The sequence below is a fragment of the Triturus cristatus genome, unplaced genomic scaffold (genome assembly GCF_964204655.1).
Source record: "Triturus cristatus unplaced genomic scaffold, aTriCri1.1 SCAFFOLD_461, whole genome shotgun sequence".
NCBI lineage: Eukaryota > Metazoa > Chordata > Amphibia > Caudata > Salamandridae > Triturus > Triturus cristatus.
Window position 1 is genome coordinate 29,568 of NW_028188339.1, and position 6,050 is coordinate 35,617.

Here is a 6,050-nt window from a genome sequence, read left to right on the forward strand (position 1 = left end):
AATGACTTGTTCCTCTTTAATACGAGAGCTGCCGCAGAGAAAGGTCTGAGTATTGTGTTCTGAATCATCACAGTTGCAAGAGGATTCTCCCCATTTAGTCCACCAGGGTTTCTTTGCTTTGATCACTGGCAGGTTCTCATGCCAGCTCCACATGCAACAGTTCTACTTTCCTGCTTGCCCGCAGTCCGCTACACTCTGCTGCCTGTCTACCTGCTGCCCTTTGTTTGTGTCTCCACCGCTCGTTTCTTGCTGTTTTGCCTTTCCTGTTTGTCTTTCTGCCCTCTGTTTTACCCATTTCTGCTAATCTTTTTGCCTTATTCTGCTTGTTGTTTTTGCCTCTGTTCTGCCTTTTCTGTTTTGCCTTTTCTGCTATTTTTATTGCCCTCTCTGTGGTTTTTTCTGTCTGCTGTTTTGCCCTCTTTTGCCTTTTTTGCTCGTTTTTCTGCCCTCTGTTTTAGCTTTTCTGCTCGCTCGTTTTAAAGCCATCTGTTAAACCATCTGTTTAGCATTGTTTTGCACATTTCTTCCCCCTTGCTGCTGTTTCCTCAAGACCTGGCTTTTCAACTGCGACCTCGCACCCTAGTGCCCAGATACCCCCATCGGTTACAGTGCAGCGCTGTAGAAATGCTGATTGATCGACCTGGCCCTTCCACCATTGCAGTAGGTAAGTCTCACTATCTGAGTTTCATTTGTGGTCATTTCATGGTAAATTTGACTGGGAATGTTTGCCGCCAGTTTCTGCCTTTCAAGATAAGGTCGTTGCAGCACAGCTAGGATAGGGCCACTGGGCTGGTTACAAGTGAACACTAGACTAGTGCATGCAGTGTGTAAGAGACTAGCGTTACATGCCTGTTGCAGTGCGGTTTTAAACTGCAAGTTCAACCTCTCAAATTAACCCCTTTTGACAGGCCTAAAACCTCCTATTAAATATTAATGTCACCTCCGAAACCCTAATATGCCTTATTGCCTATAAAGGCAGGGCGCATTATATTTAAAAGTAGAGCATAGAATTTAATGTTGAACATGCCGGTCATGGAAATATTGCCAAACCCCATTTTCACTGTTGAGAGGCTGGATGCTTTGATAAGGAAACATTTGGCTACATTGCTACATTTAATAAATGCTATATTTGGATTGCTAGCAGCTAGAGAAATAATTAATGGACTCGTTTTTATGGTTTTAACAAATACAATTTAATGGTTAAATCGAATTCTGTCTAACTATTGAGCAAAAAGCCCGCCTAAAAAGTTACCATCTTTTAGGTCTCGCATAGGCAGCGCAGGCGCTGCCTCTACGAGGCATCAAGTAATCTCTATGTGTTGGCAAGCGGCCAGTAGTTTCTCCTGCTGCTTGACATTTGCTGAATGTTGGCACAGCTCCTGTTAACTGGCTCTTTAGTTGCTGTTGATGTTAAACTAATTTCTGTGTAGTCCAGAAGCAGCGGACACTAACTACAGTTTTCGTCTGCCAGATCGCCCTTTTTATTTGTGTTGCGCATCTCTGCCTGACGTAAACATGGCAGCGGCGCATGCGCAAGGCTATCCCATCACGTCTAAACTCTCGGGGTCATGATCAACAAAGCACTGCCTCACTCTCGTTGTTTTTTTTGCACTGGTAAAGGGTTTGAGAGTCCGTGCGGCTTGCTTGTTTTTACAATGCTTGTTTTTTAATTACTATCCCATCACGTCTAAACTCTCGGGGTCAGGATCAACAAAGCGCTGCCTCACTCTTGTAGCTGAAGGATGCTGGAGATGAATGCGCCCAGTGATGTCACAGTTCCGGTCGGGTGTTTTGAGCCGGATGGTAGTCACGATACAGTAGGATACAGTAGGTTAATCTTGGAAGCCTGCTGTGTCGCGACTCCTCTCGTTTCCTGTGCCTCCCCACAGGTACGGCGGCACAGCATGTATCAGGGACCCGGCATAGCCCGTAGCTTCTGTTCCACATTCATCTGCTCCCTTCTGCGCTGGCGCTGTAGCCACAGAAAGCATCAACGGAAGCAGGAGGCGGGGGCAGAGCTGCTCTCAGTGGCTCCCGCCATCGGCCGGCAGATCAGTCACCCGTGGCACCGCATCCAGAGCAGGACTGGGACCGATGTGTTGAGGGGGAGGAATCGTGAGTGTTTTTCCCTGTGTTAGACTTATATTTGCAAGTAATATCTATGCCTACCCCTGGCCTCTTGCAGCTTAACACAATATGCCCGATTACCATCCCACGGTGTGTTATGCTTTAGGGTACGTCCCTGTCTTGATCACACAAGACTTCACTTTTAGCGGTACACTTAGTGCTATAAATAGAAAACAGTTACTCCAGACACCCACAAATTAATTGGGGGAGTTGACATGATGGAGTCAGAAAGGGGTGATGTAATAAGGACCAGAGTTCACAACAGTAAATGTGTTGTATGCGTGATGGTGCCAGTTGATTTGTCTAATGTGCTCTGTTGATGTAGGCGAAGTAACTAAAACTGGACTTACATTTTCCATTGCCGTGGCAACGCTTTGCTGGCTAATTGACCTGAAGCCACATTGTGCCACGCGCTTGTCAAATATGTAGTGTTTGGGTAATGTAAAGACTTACGTAAATGAGTTTTATCAAAATAATATAGCTGTAAGTTGCGTTCAGTACCACTTCTTTGTATGAGATCCTGCCTGTAAGCGACAGACGCTGCTTCCTTTGAGAACTCCGAAACCGATGTTGCAGATTTGTGGTAAAGCCTCTTCCGGTAAGAACACCCTTATAAGTGTTAGGAAATTGTCATGACTGCATTTAAATATTGTGATTTCTGTTAGGAACACAAACTTGTTTTGAAGAACTTGACTGCTTTTAGATTTCATGGTATTTGGAATACTGTGGTAACTGGTTTGAGTGTTTTTAAATTGCATATATGATGAAATATAGGTTATACAAGTTTTCATTTGGGATGGTAACATCAGTTTATGCTAACTCATTTGGTGTTCTTACAATATGACATTTCGTGGCAGCCCAAGCTGGTTTTGTGAGCGCTTTGCTGAGAATGGGACTAATCCCTTCCTGCGACAGCACTTTTATTTAAGAGTTATTGCTATCGCACTCAAACACAGTGACCTCAGTTACCAACTTTGTTGGACCTGTCAGCCCTAGGGTGGTCTCCCCTTCTATTTTTGTATCGTGCCTCATTTTTTCCACCCTCATTTTTATGTTGGACTAGGTCTCCGGGCGCCTTTTCATTGCCAGACAGTGTTAAGGTGCAGGTGCTCCCTTCTCCCAAGATGGCTGCCACAGACCCCTGCTACTGCAGGGTGGTCGTTTTTCATAGTAGCACCCTAGCTGCCAGGAGCTGGCTGGGACCCACAACAATGTTGCGATACCAGCCCGCCTTTTTGTCCCATAGTTAGAGTGGGGAAGCTCCTGGAAGAAGCTGGAACCTTCTAGAAGGGAGGTGGGGTTTTACTTTTGCCGCCTTGGCTAGAGGTCACCTGACCTAGGGCTACTTAAGAGTGGGAGGGAAACTTGTGTGGGGAGTTGGCCATTGGGGTGAAGCAGAGCTGGAAGAATCCACCAGGAGTGTAGGCGGTAGGGCCTAGCCAGGGACTTATGCCTCTGAGAGTGACAGGATTTAGGTACTGCCTCTTAAGTGAGTGAGGTGCCCTGTGAATCCCACTGATCTTGCCCAGTAGTAGGAGGACCCAGAGACTCTCTGCCAACCTGACTAGGAAGGATCTAGTCGCCCTCTCCATCCCTACCCCTGTAACAGAACCCCTTAAGGGCGCCAGATACATCTGCGCCAAAAGACTTCATCTGTCAACTGAGAACTGAAATCTAACTTTAAGAACTGAGACTGCATGACAAGAGCGAGCTGTAAGCCTTGAATGCCAGAGCTGAGACTGCGTGTCCAAGCTACCCTAGTGAACAAAATACTAAGCCGATTGCCGAGACACCGGGGATCGACCAGGTACCAGCGCTGTGACCCCCGCGTTTCCTACCCTGGTCTGGGACCCCCGGCAGCGTGCTCCGCTGAGCACTTTACCCCATCCTTAATTTGAGCACCCCCCCTGCGACGACGAAGCCAGCGCGCTCACCGCTGCGGCCTGGAGGCCTGGAGGAGTGCCCTGCTGTGTCGCGAGGCCCAGGAGAAGCTCGGGGCCCCGTCGCTGCCGTCGCAGCCGAGTGAGGAGGTGCGCAAGGTCGGGGCCGAGTTCCCCCAACGTCGTGAGGACGGACGCCTGCTGACGCCGAGACGGAGGTAAGCCCGGAGGCCGAGATCCCCCCTGGTGCGCCCCCTGCTGGTCCGGAAACCGCACCGCACTTGGCCCGGGTCGTCCCCTCCGTGGGAATCCCCTCCCCTGCCTGCGCGACGGAGAGACCCCGCCGAGGGATCCTGTCCGTGTCCCCCCTTCTGTAAGACTGAAAGCGGTGCTACGTGAACTGCACCGGAGCATAGGGACCCGCTCAGCAAGTCCGGTCAGTCTCCCCGCTGGAAGCCGCCTAAAGAACTGACTAACTTTACCCTCGTGTGGCGCTTCCCGCCACCGACCCTGCTTCCCCAGCCGGAGCGACAAGGAAATGCGAGTAGCGCCTGTGTTACATGCTCTACTCGAAAGTAATTGTTTGCCAGGAAAATGCGAGTAGCGCCTTGTGTTACATGCTCTACTCGAGAGTAATTGGTTGCCAGGAAATGCGAGTAGCGCCTTGTGTTATATGCTCTACCCGAAAGTAATTGTTTGCCAGGAGATGCGAGTAGCGCCTTGTGTTATATGCTCTACTCGACAGTAATTACATGCCAAGGGATGCACGTAGCGCATTGTATTATATGTTCTGCACGAAGGTAATGCCCTACCAGGATCACGAGTAACGTATTGTATTATATGCTCTGCTCGACTGTAATTACCTGCAAATGGTTGCGCGTAGCGCTTTGTTTTATATGCTTTACTTCATAGGATCAGGGGCCATCGATTACGAGGAGCGCTCAGTTCCACAGGCGCCATGTTATTGAGCCCAATGTGTCCCCGTTCAAGTATCATGCTTAGTTAGACGGCTCGTTCAGGGAAAGACTTCACGTAAGCGCGCACAGCGCTAGAACAAGGTTAGGCACTGCATGAATATCACCCAGAGTGTCGAATGTAATGTTATGATGGTATTATAAGTCCTGCATTGCCTTGTTATTTCCTGAACTGCATCTGACCAGCTAAACTTGGATAAACTTGAAGTATTTGCATAATTTGAACGGTGTGGCGTCCCTTATTGTGTGTGTCCCTAGTCCATGAGAAGCGTGTGGTGTATGGTTGCTTAACACATCGCCCTCTGGTTGCCCGACCGGCTCGCGCCACGCTACCGCCTATAGGGCCTGGTGACCCCAGGTTCCTACATTGGTGGCCAGCGGTGGGATCCTTGGGACTTGTGACCATACAGCACCCTTCCGTGAGGCGAAGGGCGCCACAATTAAACGCCTATCCTACATTTTTTTTTGTTCCACAGCTCAGAAACCATTGTTGCTGGATCATTAGTTCCACTGTCCAGGTAGAGAGTGCGAGAAGCCTGGCTAGCTATTGACTGTTGCCTACACCCTAGGAATTTTCTCCTTAGAGTCTAGGTCCCCACCTGCCAGAATGGAATTCCGGCTAGCGGACCTCGAGGGGTACACCGTGAGGCAACTGAGGGAGTTCGCGCAGGAGTGGGGGGTGCCTGGGATGCGGAGGGCCAAAGCGCCGGAACTCCGTACCGCCATTAGGGCATGGGTAGAAGCCCACCCAGAAGGGAGAGGGGATGAGGGACAGGAAGCGCCAGACGCACCTCAGGAGGAGAGCGCCCAAGAAGTCCTAGACATTGTGAACATAGAGGAGTCTGAAAATGTGCCCCCAGGGAGACGTTCTGGGGCCAGTAGTAGGACAGGGTCTAGTAGGAGCGCGTCTCCACAGGAGTATGAGGACAGAAGGGAAGAGAGGCAGTTAAAGTGGGAGCTAGCCAAACTGGAACAGGAAAGAGAAAGGGAAAGGGAGAATAAGAAATGGGCAATGGAGGAGAAGAAGCTGGCCCACGAGCTTCAGTTAAAAGAGCTGGAGCTATGCGCC